A 22,745-nucleotide genomic window follows, 5' to 3' on the forward strand; every position below is an offset into this window, starting at 1 on the left:
ATAATGTATAAATCCCAATAAAGTTATGTATAATTTTCTTTCGGAATCGGAGTCGTAAAATATTTGGCTGCAGTTGGAATCTTGTCAGAAACAGCTTCGCAGATCTGGTTCGGATATTGGCACAACACACTGACTGAAAAGAGAAGCGTACCCAATTTGCGATCGTATATTTATAAATTGTATACGAAATTTGCAACTTCCACGATAACAATGATCACTTTTTAAGACCAGATGCATTTCTTTGTCCCTTATGTTAAATTACTTTTTCATCTTCAAAAATGTCTAATGGATGTTGCGTTAAACATGCCGTTCGGACTCGGAGACAAAAAGAAGGCCCCATATCACTGACCTAAATATAGAATCGGGTTACATCTGTTGATATGAAAGAAGCATCCCAAGCCCTTTAATGGATGTTCATAGGATATAGTTTTTAGATTGATTTTTGAACTCGTATGATTCTCGTTGAAAATGGGATAAGATAGCAAAAGGTTCATATTTAGGTTACCAACCGATGTAATCGTTCAAACATTTTCACAATTCTTTTAAAAAATGTTCGTGTTTTAATAAGGTAATTAAATTTCCATTTTTCTCAGAATTACAATTTGCACCTTCAGAGAGCAAATTCATGGCATATGTTGTCATTTTTTTTTTTGGAAAAAAGTTTTCTTGGATATAAATTTTAAAATTAATATGTTGGGGGTTCAAGATCCTAAATTACACTGTAATACACAATATCTAAACAACTGATTCAACAACAATTCTGCGAAGTTACTATCCTTTTTCATTATATAATTAATAACACTGTGCTACAGTGAAAATTTGCAGGGGTTCTGATGCATAAATTCGGTATTGTGGGAGTCCATGGAAGACGAAAATACCTTTGGTTTTTTGGGTCACTTCGTTTTTTGATTTTATAACGGTAAATGTAGTGAAAAACGGGGTTTCTTGGATTTTCAATTTTAAACGGACATAACTTTTTTTCCACAATGGAAATTTACAGCTTATTTTTTATTTAAAAGGTGAAAATCATGGCTTTCGAAAAAGCCGTAACTTTTAAAAATCGGGTAACTAATGGTTAAGTTATAGTGATTTATGTGTGACAAAAACGCATTAAAAAACAGGAAAATGCTTTCCCTGGTGCTCTAGGCTGCGAAGAAGACACCAAACTGCGTAATTATTTACTTTTATCAAGAAGGAAATTTAGTAAGATTTACAAAATGGGAAAACCAATAAAATCGGTTGAAAAATGCGTGAGTTATGGCATTATTTGTGTTTTAACTTTTTGGGTTTTCCTTTATAATAGTTGGTACCTTGGTGCGTATGATTGTAGTTTGAATTTGTCTAGTTAACAATTACGCACAAGGTACCAACCTTTTATAAAGGAAAACCCAAAAAGTTAGAACACTAAAGATGGCATAACTGACGCATTTTTCAACCGATTTCATTGGTTTTCCCCATTTTGTAAAGCTAACTAAATTTTCTCCTTGATAAAAGTAAATAATTAAGCAGTTTGGTGTCTTCTACGCAGCCTAGAGCACGAGGAAAAGCATTTTCCAGTTCTTTAATGTGTTTTTGTCACACTTAAATCACTATAACTTAACCATTTGTTACCCGAATTACGTCTTCCATGGACTCCCACAATACCGAATTTATGCATCAGAACCCCTGCAAAAAATGTTGTCCACTTTTGTAGCATAGTGTAATTGTTCCACAAACATCCCAGGAGGGACGAAGGAGACTACTCTCATATCAATGAGTGCACACCGTTTCATATTGACCCAATTATATGAGACCTACCACTTATAGAGAAGGGAATCGAACCTCGGATCTGTTGCGTGCAAGGCGGGTATACATAGCATTGCACCACGATGGCACCCATGTACATGATAATAATACTGTTACTGGTTCTCACAGGTTTCCGTTTTTCATTTGGATAGTCCAATTTGTAGAGCTTTATGTGTAAAATTGCACATTAAGGTGCGATAAACTAAAATAATTGTTGTACAGTGTTTTCCTCCAAATTCCATGATGGGCATATACCCCTGATTTCTTCATCTTTTGTATGTTGTTTACAAATAACATTAATTTAATTAATTCCCCAAACTCCCTTACACCATCTCGCTCTTACAGCAACCCGTTGCTTTACGAATGCCTTGAAAGCTCAATTCCTTGGTTTGCCTGCTGTAACTTGTTATTGTTTCGGCTGCCTCTATTTTGTTTTTGTTTCTTCTATTGTTTTGTTAATGTTGTTGCTGCTGAAGGTCTTCCTTATTAAAGAAAAGTCGTACAGTTTTATGCCTATGGCTATTTTCCGAAGAGGAATAACAGCTGCTAATGTTGTGCTTGGCTGGGTAACATACCAAGCAGCAAAAATTATATCAAAGGAGTAAAAGTCGCCGAGAGCCTCATTTTCATTAAGGTTACGAGTGTTGGAGCACCAACATTAGTGTAACACTGGGAATTCTTTAAATACAATTCTCTCAGTGATGCGGAAAAATCTTAAATCAGCAGAAAAAGAAAAAAATAAAAGAAAAGCTCAAGGCTATACAACCCTAAAACGAATGAAGTAAAACACAACAATAAAAACAAAGTTTTCTTTATTAATTAACAGTAGCAAAAAGGCTAAAGTAAACAAATAAGAAATGATGGAAAATAGCCCAAAAACTTCAAACAACTGTCTAACATCTAATGTTCTTTAAACCTCATTGACACGATTTCAAAGTTGACTTTTTATTCAGTTTGTATAATTTTCTAGGGATGATTAAGTTTTCTTCTAAATTCATCTCTATGAATTCGCAATAGCAGACGTTTTTGAGCAAAAGATTTAGTATATTTGAATAATCGAGGTCTAAGCGTTTGTCTTTGTTTTCGTATTGAGTGGTTACTCGATTTATGAGTGACAACGCCTTGCAACACATGTTTTATTTTTCTATTGGATTTCCCCTATTTTACAACAATACTAAAATACAATGCTGAACCCTGAAAATTGAGAGTGTAAGTGTTATGCGACCGGTGGTACATTTTTTCCACACAAATGTTACCACTTTTGTGGTGCATCAATTCCAGTAGTTGGTGGATGACATGACCACATTGGTTTTCCATTCAGTTTCGATTTTTTTTCTACCAGATGTGATCAATTGGTTTGACAAATGTATGATAATTACTCTTCTTTGGTCAACATGGAAAAGCCCATTGATTGGAAAACTGCATTTATGGGAATACTCGAACAACTACCAATGTTCTGTTTTTTGGAAAAATATTTAATTCATTTCTGTTTTCACTCAAACAACAATTTTTTACATTAACAGAAGTTTGGTAGTATTTCGAACGAATTTAAAATCGAATCGTCTTAAAGAAACAGACCATTAGTTCCCTTACATTCCATAATTTTACAAACTTTGATTATATTTCTAAAATTTGTAATATTATTATTTACATTCAAAAAGTAAGTATTCACCCACTTTAACTAATCTAATTTTCGTTCAAATTAATTATGAATGAAGTTTTTATTTGCTTGGCAGATGCACTGTTTTCATAATAATATCTGTCCAATAAATGTAATAAAGTTTCCCTTTCCTTAATAAATTATTTCAATGAAAGTTCTTCACCCTTTATTCCTCAACAAAAGGAAAATATACTGTCCCCCCTTTTTAGATTCTGCTCATAAATTGTGTATTTATTAACCTCAATTTGGTTTGTAATTAATTTATTTCATTTTATTTGTTGTTTTTAATTCTTCGATGTTTTGTTCTTCTGACAGCTGTGGCATTTTATTTTCTTGGTGCTTGCTCTCTTTCCTTCACTTTTCACACAACTCGTTGTCTGCGTTTCACTTTTGTTATTAGACAAATTTATTTACTGCACTTCCCGATTGTGAGACTCATAGATGAACATTTATTATTTTTAAACTGGAACCGCGCAGGTTTTCCGTCTTAAATATTTATAGACAGATAAAATACACGCACATCGACCGCGCACTATGCGTTAAACCGAACTTCTCTCCGATGCACATATCTATAGATGGTGTACCTCCATTCTAACATGCATGCCAAGTGAAACAAGCAATTGGACGCAACCGCCCAAAATAATTAATTCATTAAAGAAAATAAACGAAAGCAACGATGCCCGAACGGCGTGTGGCTCCTTGTAGTACTTTTCAATTTTGATGAAAACTTTTTCAATTTGTTTGTTTACAAACAAAGAGACTCGTGAAAGCGCAACTCGGCCGCATGAGAAGCCGCACGGATGAATTATTTTCGGTAGGCAAGAACTAAATACAACACGCGTTAGCGATCATTTAGAGACTAATTTGGTGGAATCACAGATTGTTCCTTCGAACTTTTAGTGCATCCAAGGTGCAGCACATTGCAGTGAGAGTGAATGCATTGTATGGGATATATTTTCATAATGAGTATCATTGGATGAAAGGAAAAAGAGAAGAATTTCCTTATTAACTTATACGAAAACCAAGAGAGTAATACACTCGCTGAGGCACTGAAATGTATCTTCATCATAAGATTTATTATGGCATTTGTGTGCCAAGGCATGTGCCTTCAATATAATAATTCATTTACATACGTTTCTGAACATTTTCATTGTGGAGGGCGTATGTGTGTATATCAGTCAGTCAAGACCGTTGTAATTTTAGGAATTTTTATATTTACTATATGCAGTCCTTTTAAGTCTGTGGGGATGAAGGCGCAAAGTTTATTTAATTATAGAAATCAAATAGGTATATTTCTTTTATAAGATTTAAAATAACTTGAGGAGCTCCTATTTTTCTTCCTCTCAGTCTGATTATTTACCCATTACAGCTTTATTCGCAAAGTTTATCCCAATGATAAATACATTATATAATTATATTTATCATTGGGGTAAATATATTTTTATTAAATTGGTGTAATTTAGGACATTACATTTTTTTTACAAACTATAAAAAAACGTAATGAATAGTTGAATGAACAACAATTACTCTATATTTAGTGTGGAGTTTTTACGCAACTGCTAAGCACATGATATACGAATGTTGCACGACCTCGTCAACAAGAAACTCATAATTAGTGCAAATATTGTCTAAAGAAGATTAATGGCAATGGATGCTACACGACAATTTCAAGTGTGTGTGGCAAATGTGACATTGAATTGGTGAAGGTATTTAGAACCGTACCCTAACACAAGTATACTGTCAACAAGTTTAGTTCTTTTTCGATTTTATTCGTACCGAGACTCATTTTACATTTTACTTCACATAAAACAAAATCATTACTTCTCCAAGTGACAGTGTTTAAAAAAGTATTTTTATGATTTTATGTATCAAGTGCCTTGGCACTCTGAGGCACGAAAACATATCAAGTAAACGTTTTTAACTACACTTTCCTCCTGGAATGACAGAGGAATACTGTTTTTATTCACTGTGTAAAATACATTAAGTGCCACTCTTCTGTTGCTAGGAGAGACTAAACTGCAAATATTCGCTCCTAATGAAAGCAAGTGTTTCCGTCTGTGATCACTGATCAGCCAATTTCTTTCTGTTTTCCTCAATATTTTCCTTGAAACAAACTTAAGGCAAGTCCTTATGGGTTGTAAATTTTTTTTTTTTTGGGTTGTATTTAATTTTATTTTGTTTTTTTTTTTTCTTATCTGTTGTTGTTATTTGTGTGGCTGTGAAAGATGCTGTCTTTGAACTTGAAACCATTTATGACACAAAGTTAATATCGAAGGCATTTAAAAATTCACGTCCGAATAAAATAAAATTGAAATTTGTTTGTAAAATTTTATATTTGTTAATATCTTTAACAACGAGTTATACGAATTATAAAATGATTATCTTTGTTTATTTGTACAATTTCCCATATTTAAAGTTGTCAAACATAAAATATCTCGTATCTCATAGCACCTGCTGAGCTGGTGAATGATACCATGCCAACTATGTTTGGAATCAAAACATTCCCCATGGATTCTACAGTTTAATTACGTTTGTTATCTTGTTGGGCTTTTTCATGCATCTAAAACAAGACGTCTTTCACACTCTGTACAAAAGTTCCTTGAACCTTAGATTTACTTCCACTATGGTATGTTCCTATTTAATCCTATACGTGCATACATAGATTTCTGTTTTGTGCCTGTCCCATGTTTTATGTTGTGTGCTTGCGGCGCGGCGTGCTTCTAATGGTAAGTCAGTGACGCCTCACACAATTGACACCTCGTCTGACACATGATGATCTATATTTAGTTCAGCACACCACAACAAACAGACAAAACAAAGTGTTGACTCACTCTGCCAGAGTGCGGTGGCTCTGCTATTTCCCGTGAGATGAACAAACGATAATACCCGGGAACACTTACATCTAATTGAGCATACTTTATCTACATAGGGACAAATTATAAAATAGTTTTTTAATGTGAAAATTGACGTTACTACAGTCCCCCTTGACATATGATGCTAGTCTTCCATCTGTTATGCAGTTGATGTGAGGGGCTTATCTAATGGACCTTGTCGCATTCTTTCTGTGAAAGCCTTTCTTGTGTTTTGTGTGCCACAGTGTTGTAGTTATTGATGGTCCAATGCACATAACACGCCGCACAGTGGTTCAGAATATTTTTTTCCTGTCAAAACTCTGTAACTTTTGAACGGATAGTTTTCAGCTATCCGATGCATTAAAAACCTTCAAATTCGGTCTATTAGTTGCAGAGGAATTCTAGGTCAAAGTTAAAATTTTGAGTTTTTTCATATATTGCATCCAAATTATGAGTGTTTTTGTGTTTTATGTTCTAACTATTTAAGCAAGGTCAAACACCAATAAAAAACAATAAAAATACAAAAAATGAAGGCAAAAGTTTTTGCAACATTTTTTTTTTTTTCAAAAAAAGTAAACATTTTTCCAAAATAAAAAAATTATTTTTTGTGTTTTCATAAAACTCATATATGTAACTTCTATAAAAACTCATACATATATTTAAAAAAAATGTCCATTAGTGTATAAAAGCTATAACTGATATGGGAAACGGTATGGAAAAAACTCAAATTTTTACCTATGTAATTTCAAAAAAATTAAAAAGTGTTAAACGGAGGGAACGGGTACAGAAGTTGACATGTGCTGAAAGAGGACAATCTCGGGCATCATTCTGTGAGAACAGAAGTTCCCTAAAAGTTCTAGTCACTAAAGTTGGAATTTCACTAAAATTTAGTACCTGAGGAAAAATAAAATAGCTCACTTCGTGTAAACGCAACTGTAATTTATTGATACAATTCTTAAAGACAACAATCCTACCTACCTAACAAAAAACAGAGAAATAGCTATTTCTTTCTTTAAAAATTTAGCAAAAATTACGTATTTTCCAAAATTGCGAAAAATTGTCGTCTTTAGGAGCACGCCACGCCCTCCCTTCCAATTTGGTTTCCTTAGTTTCAATATGTTTACTATCTAATCCAATATAGAAATTAACAATCGGTGACGACAAAAAATAGGGGTTTTGGCCATTAAAATCGATTCCTAAACCACTGTGCGCCGTGAGTTTTATTAATAAATAAATTGAAGATATGTACACTAGGATTACAACGATTTCAAATTTTGCGAAAATTACAAATTCCACCGCAGAAGTGCATGTAAAATATTTGAAAAATATAGTGCCACTTTTTCTCTGTTTTAAAAAAGTTTCCGCACTGAATTCTAGAGTGGTTTTAAAAAATCGATGTCCTAAAATGTTTAGTTTTGTTAAAAATGAAGATTGTCAAATTTTGAGCTCAATCGGAATATGTGCCACTGGGGCCTCAAAGTTTCTATGGGCCCTTTATATAGCTAATATTAAAATTTGACCCGATTTTCAAAATTTTTTGTAGGATTACTTGTTTAGCCACTACAAGAAAATGGTAAACTGTTTTCATCGATTGGACAATAAATGTGGTCTGTAGAGCAATTTCTTTAAAATTTGTATGGGGCCAAAGGCGAGTTTGTATGGGACCAAAGGCGAATTTTCCCAATGAAAACAGTTTACCAGTGCTTTGTAGTGGCTAAACAAGTAATCCTACAACAATTTTTGAAAATCTGGTCAGATTTTAATATTAGCTATATAAAGGGCCCACGGAAACTTTGAGGCCCCAGTGGCACGTGTTAACATATTCCGATTAAGCTCAAACTTTGGCAATCTTAATTTTTTTGAAGCTTTGGTTGAAGGCGATGCAGGTTACATCTCCGCTTTGTACATAAAACAATTGAAACACCAACATGTGTGTACATATGTATATTCGATATCTTCATTGTATGCCTACAAATGATGATTTGATGATTTTCAATACAATACCATTTAAAGGGAATGCTATAAAATTTCTAAAAAGTGTTTTCAGAGAAGCTTTTATTTATTTAAAATTAGTGACTTTAAATATATGTACGTATATATCCACTGAGCTCATTTACTTTCAATGAAAGTTGTTTCTGTTATACACCTGAACCCCACCAAGCAGCAGCTCCTATATTACATGGCGTATCGTTCTGGTCGAGTTGTTTACTTGCTTTTTCGGTTGTTGCCACAACAAACTTTAACAACTTAAAATTTTCCATTCACTGGTTTCTGACGACATTTCATCCTTTATGTTTACCATGATCCACTCACTGATTGATCTGGAAAGGCTTTTTTATCCTTTAAATATCATGCCCCACATGCTTCTCAAAACAAAATTTGACATGATTATAGTTATATAGTTATTATCCGGGAATACATTAAATATTTCGATCCCATGTCAATGCACAACCATGCATACGTTCCCACAATATTCTCGAAGGGACAAGGGATACTTCTCTCATTTCATTGAGTATACACTCCGATTCATATTGGCTCAATGATATGGGACCTAGTTTTTATGGCTGAGTCCGAACAGCCTTATATTTTATTAAAACAAGTAATTAGCTATTCAATTGTGGGAAATGTTGTAGTAAAACAATATTTTATTTTTCGTTAATTCGTTTGCAGTTCACAGGCACACATAAACTATTCACGTTCGTTAATAAAATCTCGGAGATATTCAAGGAAAAACTTTCTTCAATTCCATTGATGCAGGCGAGAAACTTGTCCATATTAATCTGAAGAGCGTGCTAAAAAATAATTTCCCTAGATAGTTGTGTTGTTTGTTGAGAAAGACAAACAAAGCAACAACAAGTAAGAAAAGCGTTAAGTTTGGCCGGGCCGAACTTTTTATACCCTCCACCACAAATTTCAGCCATTTCGGTGGATTAATGTGGCCACAACCTTCAAAATACCGAAATTCGGAACGTACCGTTCTATGGGGGCTATATGATGGCGTGGACCTATACCTACAAATTTCTGGGGGAAAGTTTTATACGCCTAAAGAAGACTAAATACCAAATTTCAGCCATCTCGGTGTGATAATGAGGCTAAAACGTTCAAAATATCGAAAATCGGGAGATATTGTATTATGGGGGCTATATCAACACGTGGACCTATATAAACATTTTATGGTAGAAATGTTTCTTAGCCTCTGGAAACACAAAATACAAAGTTACAACCGATTCTTTGGTCAAATGGGTCAAATACATTCAAAATATATTAAAATGACGCGTACTTTATAAGGGGCCTTATATGGGGGCTAACCAAAACGTGGACCTATATAACCCAACTTTGGTAGGAATGTTTTCTGACCTCTGAAGACACAAAATACCAAATTACAACCAATTCTGTGGTCAAATGGGTCTAATACATTCAAAATATATTAAAATGACGCGTACTTTATATGGGGCCTTATATGGGGGCTATACCAAAACGTGGACCTATATAACCCAACTTTGGTAGGAATATTTTTTGGCCTCTGGAGACACAAAGTACCAAATTACAATCAATTCGGTGGTAAAATGGGCCAAATATCTTAAATATTCCTTAAAACGACGACGCGTCACGCGTCATTTTGTATGGGGGCTATACGAAAGCGTGGACCTACATAGCCCGTTTTCAATACCAAAAGTCTTTACGTAGGACGTAGGACTATGTATAACATATTTTCCCAAAATTTCATCAACCTACGTCAATCCGTTCGGACGCTAGAGTGATTTCCACAGACGGACAGACGGACGGACATGGCTATATCGATGTAGAATTGCACGCTGATCAAGAATATATATACTTTGTGGGGTCTACAATGATTATTTCGAGTAGTTACAAACGTAGTGACAAACTTAATATACCCCCATCCTATGGTGGAGGGTATAAAAAGAATAAAAAGTTGGGCACAATTCTCAAAAACGTTATGCCATGGCCTGTAAATTAAATGATAGAAAATAATTATTTTGACGGAGAAAAGTAGGATTCTCAATAGGGGGCGAGGGGAATAGCTCGTGTTTATTTAATTAATACCAACATTATGACCATTAAAACAATAACAGTTTCACTACTCCCCAACTAGGGTATAATGACTGTCGTCTTTGTCCTCTCCTCCCCATCTACCCTATCCACAACACAAACACATTACTCAGTTAAGTACCCTTTGAACATGAACATAACATAACTGAATACACAATTTGCCATTTTCCGGAAAGTTAATTATTTGTTGACAAATATTTGAGTGGGTATTCGAAACTTGGCGGCAAATACTAATGCAAACACAGACAATATGTTAAGTGCTCGCGGCAAAGGATACACTTCATAATGATAAGGACATGGGCTTAAATTTCAGCACAAGTGTTTATAATGGTAAATGATAATGCCACAGAATGGGAAATAAATTCACGTAGAACATTAACAAGAGTGGCGAAATGCCGCAAAAAGCAACAAAAAACAATGTATTTTTTTTTTACTTTCCCCGCCTATTATCTGCCATTGGCATGCGGTACGTATTTTGGTTGGAATATGTTTTTTTTGTTTATTAATTTTAATGCTGTGAAAATATGAATTGTTTGTGATTGTGACGAAGGACGACTAGTATTGGTGATGTTTGTAGGAACATAAATTCTACCATAATTCCTCCACGTTCCTTCGATATTACCAAGCTTTAATGCCGTATTTACAAGTGTGTTCGCATTGTGTTGGTTTTCAAAATATTTTAATAGACTTTTAAGCCCCTTTACGTGCCATTGTCGATGTGAAAGAGGCTTAATGTTCATATTTGTGAAAACAATTCACTCGTGATGCTTCCAGATTGTTATGGAGCCACCCACCACAAAATTATTCAATATTTGGTGATTTTGTTACATGAGGAAAATTGCTAATATTGCAAAAATTGTCAAATATTTATTACTTGGTATTATTAATTATTTTTTTTTTTCATATGTTTCACTGGTTTAATATACGCAAATGATCATTCTTGGAACGATGATTTTTCTTCCCCGCTATTCCATTGTTATTATCTGCGAATTCTGCTATTAATGTTTTGTCATTCCTATTGCCGCTTCATGGAGTGCCAAAGGAAACAAATTTATTTTTAAAGCCATAAATTAATTCAACACCCACATAAAGTAGAAAGTCCCCACAAATCTTTTCAGCCACCAATTTCCAATGTAAATATTCTTCATCTTGGTGTTTTTGCCAACCACCAACTAGACATCCTCAACTACTGCTTTCACAAGGCTATTTACATGCCTTTTAATCTACATTTTTTGTGGAGACAAAGTTTTGTAATGTAACTCCAGCATTTTATAATTCAAATTAATCCCCATTTGGGTACTTTTGGAAGTTCATTGCCTGACAAAAGTGACTCTACTTCACACCACCTCAAACATTTAAGCCTGTTCTATAGCCGGTTAGATTTCGTTGCCTGCCATTAAAAAGGGAAATGGTTTTTAATCCAAAAAGTATGCAATATTAAGCAGAGTGCCAATTATTCATAGAAGGAACGTTAATGCCTGGCGGCTAGCCCACAACCTAAGCATTGTTGAAATTCAACAATGGCTTCGTTACTCAGTTATTATCATGTGAACCATAATAATGTAGATAAACATATTTACCAAAAAATCTCTGCATCTTTTGGTTGGTTTTATTTTATACTAGCAAAGTGCCCGCTACTTCGTATGCGGAAAGAATATAAAAAACAAATAAACAATAATATAATATAATGGAAATGGCGAACACTTAAAATTTTATTGTACTTATACCAGTTTTAATCAATATTTATTGTTTAATATTTTAGTACTGTTTGTACCGCTTTAGTTCGATTTTCAAAAGATCAAAAAGATCAGCCTTACATGTTAACAGCGAGACCAACATTACACACCAATACTCACACTAAATCCAAAAAAGTGCAGATTCTAGAACTGTCCCTACACCCAACAACAAATTGAGTGCCATTAAGTACTCTTCGTACCCATAAGAACGATTTTCCAAAACTACCTTAATCCTTCACTTCACCAGTAGTAAACTTAATTTCAAAAAACAGGATTCCAGCGCTATCAGTGCACTCAAATTCAAGTTGTACAATTTGGTGTATTTCGTGCCCATAAGTACGAATTTCAAAAACTACCTGCATGTCTCAATCCTACACTCCAACCGTAGTCTTTCCAAATTCCAGGATTCCAGCTCTATCCGTTCCCCCAAATACCCACTGTACCAAATTTAGTACCATTTAGTACTTTCCGTACCCATAAGTACGAATTTCCAAAACTACCTCAATCGTAGACTTCAACTATAATCTCAATTCCAAATTTCAGGATTCCAGATTCCAAATCCCAATTGTACCAAAATTTAGTACTTTTCGTTCCCATAAGTACGAATTTCCAAAACTACCACAATCCTACACTCCAACAGAAATCTCCATTCCACATTTCAGGATTCTAGGTCTATCCGTTGACCCAAATCCAAATTATACCAAATTTAGTGATTTTCGTATTCATAAGTACGAATTTCCAAAACTACCTCAATCCTACACTTCAACATTAATCTCAATTACGAATTTAAGTTTTCCAGCTCTATTCGTTCACCCAAATCCAAACTGTACCAAATTTACCCGTGAGTAAGAATTTGCAAAACTAACTCCATCTTAAACCCCAACAGCAAGTTTAATTCTAAATTTCATTATTCCAGCTCTGTTCGTTCACCCAAATCCAAATTTGGTACTTTTTGTACGAATTTTCAAAACTACTTCCATTTTACACTCCAAATGTAGCCTACGAAGTACTAATTTCCCAATTATCTCAATCCCATACTCTAACAGCAATGTTAATTCGAAATTTTAGGGCTACAGCTCTATCCGTTCACCCTAAATTCAAATTGTACCAAATTTAGCACCACTTAGTACTTTTCGTAACCTTAAGTACGAATTTTCAAAACAACTCCATTCTACAATCCAACAGTAGCCATTCTTATAATCCAGCAGCAAGTTTTATTCCCAATTTCAGAAATTCAGCTCTATCCGATGACCCAAATCTTAATTGTACCAAATTTATTACTTTTCGTAACCCATAAGTACGAATTTCCAAATTATCTCCATCCCATACTACAACATCAATCTTAATTCAAAATTTCAGGATTCCAGCTCTATCCGTTCGCCTAAATCATAATTGTACCAAATTTAGTATCATTTAGTACATTTCGTACCCATAAGTACCAATTTTCAAATCTACTTCCATTCTACCCTGCAACTGCAGCCTTAATTCAAAAATTTCAGTATTCCAGCTCTATCCGCTCAACCTAAATCCAAATTGTACAAAATTTAGTACCATTTAGTACTTGTTGTACCCATAAGTACGAATTTTCAAAACTGCTTCCATTCTACTCTCTAAGAGCAGCCCTTATTCAAATTTCAGGTTTCCATCTCTATCCGTTCGCCCAAATCGTAATTGTACCAAATTTAGTACCCATACCAAATCCAAATCTAGTACTTTTTGTACCCACATGTACGAATTTGCAAAACTATTTCCATTCTACTCTCTAACAGCAACCTTAATTCAAATTTCAGGATTCCCGCTCTATCCGTTCGCCCAAATCGTAATTGTACCAAATTTGGTACCCTTTTTTACTTTTCGTACCTATAAGTACGAATTTTCAAAACTACCTCCATTCTACCCTCCAACTGTAGCATTAATTCAAAATTTCAGGATTCCAGCTCTATCATTTCAACCTAAATCCAAATTGTACCAAATTTAGTACCATTTAGTACTTTTCGTACCCATAAGTACGAATTTTCAAAACTACTTCCATTCTACTCTCCAACAGTAGCCTTAGTTCAAAATTTCAGGATTCCAGCTCTATCCGTTCGCCCAAATCATAATTGTACCAAATTTAGTACCATTTAGCACTTTTCGTACCCATAAGTACGAATTTTCAAATCTGCATCCATACTACGCTCCAACTGTAGCCTTAATTAAAAAATTTCAGGATTCCAGCTCTATCCGCTCAACCTAAATCCAAATTTTACAAAATTTAGTACCATTTAGTACTTTTCGTACCCATAAGTACGAATTTCTGAAACTACTTCCTTTCTACTATCTAACATCAGCCTTAATTCAAATTTCAGGATTACATCTCTATCCGTTCGCCCAAATCGCAATTGTACCAAATTTAGTACCCTTTAGTACTTTTCGTACCTATAAGTAAGAATTTTCAAAACTATCTCCATTCTACCCTCCAACTGTAGCCTTAATTAAAAATTTCAGGATTCCAGCTCTATCCTAATTGTACCAAATTTAGTACCATTTAGTACTTTTCGTACCCATAAGTACGAATTTTTGAAACTACTTCCTTTCTACTATCTAACATCAGCCTTAATTCAAATTTCAGGATTCCAGCTCTATCCGTTCGCCTAAATCATAATTGTACCAAATCTAGTACTTTTCGTACCCACATGTACGAATTTGCAAAACTATTTCCATTCTACTCTCTAACAGCAACCTTAATTCAAATTTCAGGATTCCCGCTCTATTCGTTCGCCCAAATCGTAATTGTACCAAATTTGGTACCCTTTTTTACTTTTCGTACCTATAAGTACGAATTTTCAAAACTACCTCCATTCTACCCTCCAACTGTAGCATTAATTCAAAATTTCAGGATTCCAGCTCTATCATTTCAACCTAAATCCAAATTGTACCAAATTTAGTACCATTTAGTACTTTTCGTACCCATAAGTACGAATTTTTAAAACTACATCCATTTTACTCTCCAACAGTAGCCTTAGTTCAAAATTTCAGGATTCCAGCTCTATCCGTTCGCCCAAATCATAATTGTACCAAATTTAGTACCATTTAGCACTTTTCGTACCCATAAGTACGAATTTTCAAAACTACTTCCATTTTACTCTCCAACAGTAGCCTTAGTTAAAAATTTCATTATTCCAGCTCTATCTGTTCGCCCAAATCCTAATTGTACCAAATTTAGTACCATTTAGTACTTTTCATACACATGTGTACACTTTTCCTAACCCACCTCCTTATGTCAACCGTACCTTTTAACCTTGATTCTCACACCAAATTTCAATCTTTAATCTTTATCCGTTCACAAAATACGAATTGGTACCAAATTTAGTACACTTTAGTACTTTTCGTACACTTATAGTTCGAATTTCCAAAAACCCTTTAGCACATCTTTCCTACACTCCATCAGTGACCTTCATTCCAAATTGCAAAGTTCTAGCTGTACCGGTTCGCCAAATACAAACTTTACCATATTTAGTACCTTTTAGTACTTTTCGTACCCTTCCAGTTCGAATTTCCAAAAACCCAGCCTTATCTGACCCCTTCGGCCCAAGAGTGATACACACCCAAAATTTCAGGATTCTAGCTTCAGCCGTTTCGTCTGGGCGTTGATGAATCAATCAGTCAGTCAGTGAGTCAATCACTTTACTCTTTTATTAATATAGATTTTATATACAAGGTGGCGCAAAAGTAATCCTCCTATCAGAAAATGCTATAAATTTTACGATTGGACCCTAATGTCAGTTCTGTTTTGACATTTGTGTAGTAAACACATACGAAATACACGTTAATAAACAATGTTACGCTACACTGCTCCAGAACGTGGAATATTGGTGACTATTTATTTGACCAATAATCGGTCGGTGACTTTAGCACAACGTGAATTTCGTGAAAATCGCCCGATTTGACCGCTCCAGACTTCTTTTTGTTGGGCTTTTTGAAGTCGCGGGTTTATGTCAACAAGCCTCAGACTCTTTCAGCTCTTAAAGACAATATCCGGCAAGAATGTGAGGAACTATAAACTGTGGCGGCGGCCATTTATCTGACATCATATTATCGACTTGATGTAAAAAAAATTAAAAGACTAAAATAAAAACAATCCACAAGATGAATCAAAGTTTTTAATTTTTTTAAATTACAGCCAAAAAACATCGAATGTTTACTTTTGCGCCACCTTGTATTAGGGGGACTTTTTATTATTTAGTTTTTTGAAGAAAAAAAAAAAAATAAAACAAATATGAAATTTGTTAATGATAATTTGCGTATGTCCTTGAATCCAACTTGCTTTATAGTATACTAGCAAAGAGCCCGCTACTTTGTATGCGGAAAGGATATAAAAAACAAATATACAATATATAATATGGAAATGGCAAACACTGAAAATGTTGCTGCATTAATACCAATTTTAATCAATATTTATTTTTATTTTAGTACTGTACGTACCCCTTTAGTTCAATTTTCTAACAGATCAGCTGTATCCCACCCTTACACATTAACAGCGAGATCAACGTTGCACACCAATACTCACCCTTACTCCAAAAAATAAAGATTCCAGCACTGTCTCTATACCCACCAACAAATTGGGTGCCATTAAGTACTTTTCGTATACTTATGGTACGTATTTCGACGACATATGTCAACCCTACACTGATATCAAAACAAAGTAATCATAATTACAAATCTCAAGATTCCAGCTGTATTCGTTAGTCCAATTCCAAATTGTACCAAACTAAGAACCATTTCGAACACTTCATACCCGTAAGTCAGATTTTCCAAAACTACCTCAATCTTTCACTTTAACAGTAATCTTAATTCCAAATTTCAGAATTCCAGCTCTATCCGCTAAACCAAATCCGCTAAACCATAAGAACGAATTTTCAAAACTTCCTCAATCCAACAGTTACAATAATCATAATTTCAAATTGCAGGATTCCACCGTTATCCGTTCACCTAAATCCAAATTGTACCAAATTTAGTACCATTTAGTACTTTTTCGTCCCACAAGTACGATTTTTCAAAACAACCTGAATACTACCTGAAGCTCTATCTGTTAACTCAAATCCAAATTGTACAAAATTTAGTACTGTTCGTACCCACAAGTACGAATTTCCAAAACTTCCGCAATCCCACACCCTAACAGTAATCTTAATTCCACTTTTCAGGATTTCAGCTCTATCCGTTCACCCAAAAGTATATTTCGTACCCATAAGTACGAATTTCTTACACTACCTCAATCCTACACTTCAAAAGTAATCTGAATTCCAAATTTCAGGATTTCAGATCTATAAGTTCACCCAAATTCAAATTGTACCAAATTTAGTACCATTTATTACTTTTCGTACCCATAAGTACGAATTTCTTAAAATTCCTCAATTCTGCAGTTCAACAGTAATCTTAATTCCAAATTTCAGTTTTCCAGCTCCATCCATTCACTCAAATCAAAATGGTACCAAATTTAGCACTATTTAGTACTCGTACTCATAAGTACGAACTTCCAAAATAATTTCCTTATATAAACGCCACTTCCCAACTTTGATTCCCATACCAAATTTGAAGATTGTAGCTATATCAATTCGAAATGTACAATTGGTACCAAATTTAGTAACTTTTAGTACTCTTCGTACACTTATAGCTAGAACTTCCTTAAAACCCTTTGGTAAATCTCAATAACTCTCCATCAGTGACCCTCGTTCAGAATTTTAGCTCTTCGTGTTTGTTTGTCTAATACAATGGATACCATATTTAGTACCCTTTAGTACGTTTCGTACCTTTCTAGAACTTTTCGTACCTTTCCAAAAACCACTTTACACAAAAACAAATTGTACCAAATTCTGCACCATTTAGTACTTCTCATAGTATGTATTTCCAAAGCCATCTATCCCACACACAAACAGTGACTCTAAGAACAAATTGTAGAATTCCAGGTCTGTTCCTACATCCGATACCAAATTGAGAACGATTTAGTACTTTTCGTATATTTGTGGTATACACCTATTTCTTAATCCACTTCCATATACCAACGCTACACACAAACACTCACCCTGACCCCAATAACAAATTAAGTGTCATTTCGTAATTTTCGTATACATATGGTACGTATTTCGACAACCACATATGTATATCAACTCTATGTACCCATAAGTACGATTTTCCAAAACTACCTCAATACATCACTTCAACAGGAACCTTAGTTCCATATAACAGGATTCCAGCGCTATCCGTTCACTCAAATCCAAATTGTACCATTTAGTACCATTTGGTACATTTCGTACCCATAAGTACGAATTTCAAAAACTACCTCAATCTCAATCCTACACTCCAACAGTAGTGTTACCGAATTCCAGGATTCCAACTCTATCCGTTCCGCCAAATCCAAATTGTACCAAATTTAGTACCACTTAGTACTTTTCGTACCCATAACAACGAATTTCCAAAAATACTTCAGTCCTACACTCCAACAGTAATCCTAATTTCAAATTGCAGGACTCAAGCGCTATGCGTTCACCCAAATCCAAATTGTACCGCGTTTAGTATTTTTCATATCCATAAGTGCGAATTTCCAAAACTACCTCCATCCTACACTCCACCAGTAATCTCAGGTCCAAATTTCGAGATTGCGGCTCTATCCGTTCACCCAAATCCCCATTACAATAAATTTCGTACACATAAGTACGAATTTCCAAAACTACCCTCATATCTCAAACTTACACTCCAACAGTAATCTCAATTCCAAATGTCAGGTTTTGCAGCTCTATCTGTTTACCCAAATTCAAATTGTACTAAATTTAGTACTTAATCCTACACTCAATCTTAATTTCAATTCCAAATTTCGAGATTCCAGCTCTATCCGTTCACCCAAATCCCTATTGTACCAAATTTAGTACCATTTACTACTTTTCTTACACATAAGTACGAATTTCCAAAACCACCCTCATATCTCAATCTTACACTCAAACAGTAATCTTAATTCCAAATGTCAGGTTTTGCAGTTCTATCCGTTCACCCAAATCCCCATTGTACCAAATTTAGTACTTTTCATACACATAAATACGAATTTCCAAAACTTCCCCAATCCTACACTCCAACAGTAATCTCAATTCCAAATTTCAGGATTCCAGCTCTATCCGTTCAACCAAATCCCTATTGTACCAAATTTAGTACCATTTAGTTCTATTCGTACACATAAGTACGAATTTAAAAAAACACCGTCATGTCTCAATCCTACACTTCAACAGTAATCTTAATTCCAAATTTCAGGTTTCCAGCTCTATACGTTCACCAAAATCCAGATTGTACTAAATTTAGTACCATTTAGTACTTTTCGTACACATGAGCACGAATTTTCCAAACTATTTCCTTTTAGAAGCACCACTTTAATTTTGTAAATTTTAGTACTTTCCGTACGCTTAGAGGTCGAATTTCCAAAAACCCTTTGGTACATCTTTCTAGCTCTCCATCAGTTACTTTCATTCCAAATTTCAGAATTCTAGCTCTTACCGTTTGCCTAATACAAAGGGTACCATATTTATTACCTTTTAGTACTTTTCGTACACTTCTAGGTCGAATTTCCAAAAACCCAGCCTTATCTCACCCCTACACACCAACACCAAACTACACCCAAAATTTCAACTTTCTAGCTTCAGCCGCTTTGCCTGGGCGTTGATGAATCAGTCAGTCAGTCAGTCAGTGAATACCTCACCTCACTGCTCTTTTATATATATATAGATTTTGTATATATCATTAAAATCTATAAGTAAGTTAGAATGGAATATATATAAATATTATATTTGTAATAGGAATTAAGTAGAAAGCAGTCAAATTCTCTGTATAGAACAATTTTCTACAACGAATTGTTTTTGTTTTGTAAATCTCAAATATGAATTTTCACACAAAATAGTCGCTTTATAACGAAGTTAGATTTTATATGCTAATATGGATATCATTTATAGAGTTTATATTTAAGTGTTAGAAAATTATGCTTGAAAACTACATATTTACAAATAGCAGAGAATTCACATTATACATACATACATATGTATGTATACTACATACCATTTGTATACAACAAATTCATTAAAGTTTCAACTATTATGTGCACAACAACATATCGTTAAGGTTTCATTTAATGTGATAACTTTTCATGTTCCGTTACAAAATTACATTTGAAAAGTTTAGTCTATCCTCTGTGGCTTAATTCGCAAACTCGGGAAATATTAGGACGAGATTATGAAATTTAGATGGCGCACACAACTAGGGAATACTTACATTATTTTTCCTTTTGTAATTGGAATAATAGAAGTAAACAAGTAAAACAGATCAGTCGGATTTGCGACACACGTACATACATATGTATATATGAGGCACTCAGCGCCAAAATAATCATACTGACTGTAAAGATTTAACTAAAAACCTTTTGAAATAAATTCTAAAAAATTCCTTATTGCATTATTTTAGAAGGTAGCATTACCTAGTGTTATTCAATCCAATATGGAATTTGTTTAGTAGTTATTGCAAAAGATTCTGGTTAGATCTTTATAGTCTGTTTGATTTTTTTTTTTTTTTTTTGGGAATGTGGGTTAGGCCTTGACGAGCCTGTGACGTAAGGAAAATAAGTATCTTAATATGAGCTGTTTTTCCCAACACAAATGCTTTACTCCTGACATCTGCAAAGTATTGTATATTTTATATCTAGGGCAGCCCACAGTTTTTCTTTATAATTTTTACAAAATATTTCCCATTAACATTCCATGATTTTTGTCCATTCCATGAAGACATTTATGTCCGAGAACTAGAACATTCCATGATTTTTGTCCATTCCATGAAGACGTTTATGTCCGAGAACGGACCTTCATGAGATATTCGCCAACACATTTAGTCGAAGTTTAAATCTGCAAACACGGTTTTTTCTATGAGACAAACCTCCGTCTAAAAAGTGATGCTTTTATCTATAGACTAATCGAATGCCCGAAACACAATCGGGAAGTATGAATTAATAAATAAATTCCGAAAAAATACATAATCTCAGAGAGTATAGAATAGAATTATAGAATTCCAATTACATTTGATAGTGGCAATTGGGGACATCGCATACATTTGTAGAACAAAAAAAAAAAAAAAAAAATGCGCAGCTGATGGTGTTACCGAAATTGATTCATTTCACGCTGTCCTCATCAATTTACCATTAATTTGTAATTGTAATACTCAATCATTTTATTGCAAGTCGACACCCTTTTCTTTTGTCAGGACCAAAGTGACTGTCGTTACTAAACAAATAAAGGACATTTACTGTCGTCAACAGGAAGTCACCCTTCACGAAATGCAAACAGTTACATGTATAAAAAAACACGTGAATTCGTTTTTATGATTTCGAATTCACAGGGTGGTTGAATTAAAAAATGCCAATGTTTCGGTTTTCATTATGGGATGGTATGGTAAAATATGTTTTCCTTTTGTCCTTTGAGATGAACGCAAAATATTTGTTTAAAGCCCTTAATGGGAATAAGACAGTGTTTGTTCAGCTTTAAAGAACTCACAAACAGATAGGTTTTAATTTCAGTACTTTAGAGAACAATTGGGAAGAAATGTATATTTGTTTTTACAGAAATCGCACGCTCTAACTCAACAAATTTACTTCTATCCATTGCCAACACGTGTTTCAGACACATGACTCAATTACTTTCCATCTCTCAGAAATGTCTACTGTACCGAGCTAACGGACTCCATCAATGTGGATTCAACCTTTAGAATCATTACATTTTTTCTACTCCCAGGCATCTGTCGTCGCATTAATAAGAAATGATTTTACAACGTAAAAGTTATAAGCTAAAATATCCATTTATCATTTACTAAAAATTTCCTATATCAGGTCTGTCTGGTTAACAAAAATTTAACACAAAAATTCTACAAATGAGAATGATTCGAGAGAGACATTTTGACAGTTATTTTACTGAGAGTTTGCAAATTCTTGTTGGACAAATTTCTTCTTGCAATCTCACTTCCTGAAAACAACCAATTATTCAATTATTTATTTTTGTTTTGGAAGTCGCAAGCCTAATCGCCACATTATTTATGTATCAATTCTTTTGTAGAGTTATAGTCATTTTCGATGATCTTCAATCACATTCTGAATTCTCATGTATTACCTTAACAAAGTTTAAATTTCACACATGGACGTAGCAGTGGTGTAGTACCAAAGAAATATGCATATCATACGATCCTTAACTCTTTGTATTCTATAGAATTTATTTTTCTCAGATATGTTCAGTTTTATTACATTTTTGTGATAATACTTTCGTCCGATCCCGCATTCGTGCTTCAGTTCCGGAACGAATTTTCGTAATAAATATCATAATCCTTGAGAAGTATAAACAACGAACAAGCTCCAGTTTGGTGTATGCAGTGCATCCATCGGTGTTCCCCAGCGTGCTGTGTCATTTAATATTTCGTCATACAATCTGAATGTACTTACTCACTTATTTACATATAAGAAACATTTCATCCTTTCTTGTTGGAATTCCAATATTTTTCTTGTGGCCAAGTTGCATATTTGGACTATTTAAACATCGGTCTACCATTTCCTATCCTGAGTATGACACCGCCATATGACATTTGCGGTTAGAA

General features: G+C 34.2%; 1 protein-coding gene and 1 long non-coding RNA gene across 6 annotated transcripts in view; one reads left to right on the forward strand and one right to left on the reverse strand.

Annotated features, from left to right (window-relative positions):
- sick (sickie) overlaps positions 1-22,745 on the reverse strand; it is a 317,157-nt gene that overhangs the window by 191,609 nt on the left and 102,803 nt on the right. For 2 of the 5 annotated variants that reach the window (XM_073966461.1, XM_073966460.1), the window contains exon 1: positions 3,685-4,306. The exons of 2 other annotated variants lie outside the window; for them this stretch is intronic. The gene's annotated coding sequence lies outside the window, so the exon portion shown is untranslated. Of the gene's footprint in view, positions 1-3,684; positions 4,307-22,745 lie in introns of those variants that run through there. One more of the 5 variants, XM_073966462.1, reaches the window with a different exon arrangement.
- LOC141393480 (uncharacterized) overlaps positions 1-22,745 on the forward strand; it is a 328,761-nt gene that overhangs the window by 187,111 nt on the left and 118,905 nt on the right. The gene's annotated exons all lie outside the window — the stretch shown is intronic.

Source organism: Musca autumnalis, unplaced genomic scaffold (genome assembly GCF_047663935.1).
Source record: "Musca autumnalis isolate F117 unplaced genomic scaffold, ASM4766393v1 scaffold_2, whole genome shotgun sequence".
Taxonomy (NCBI): Eukaryota; Metazoa; Arthropoda; class Insecta; order Diptera; family Muscidae; genus Musca; species Musca autumnalis.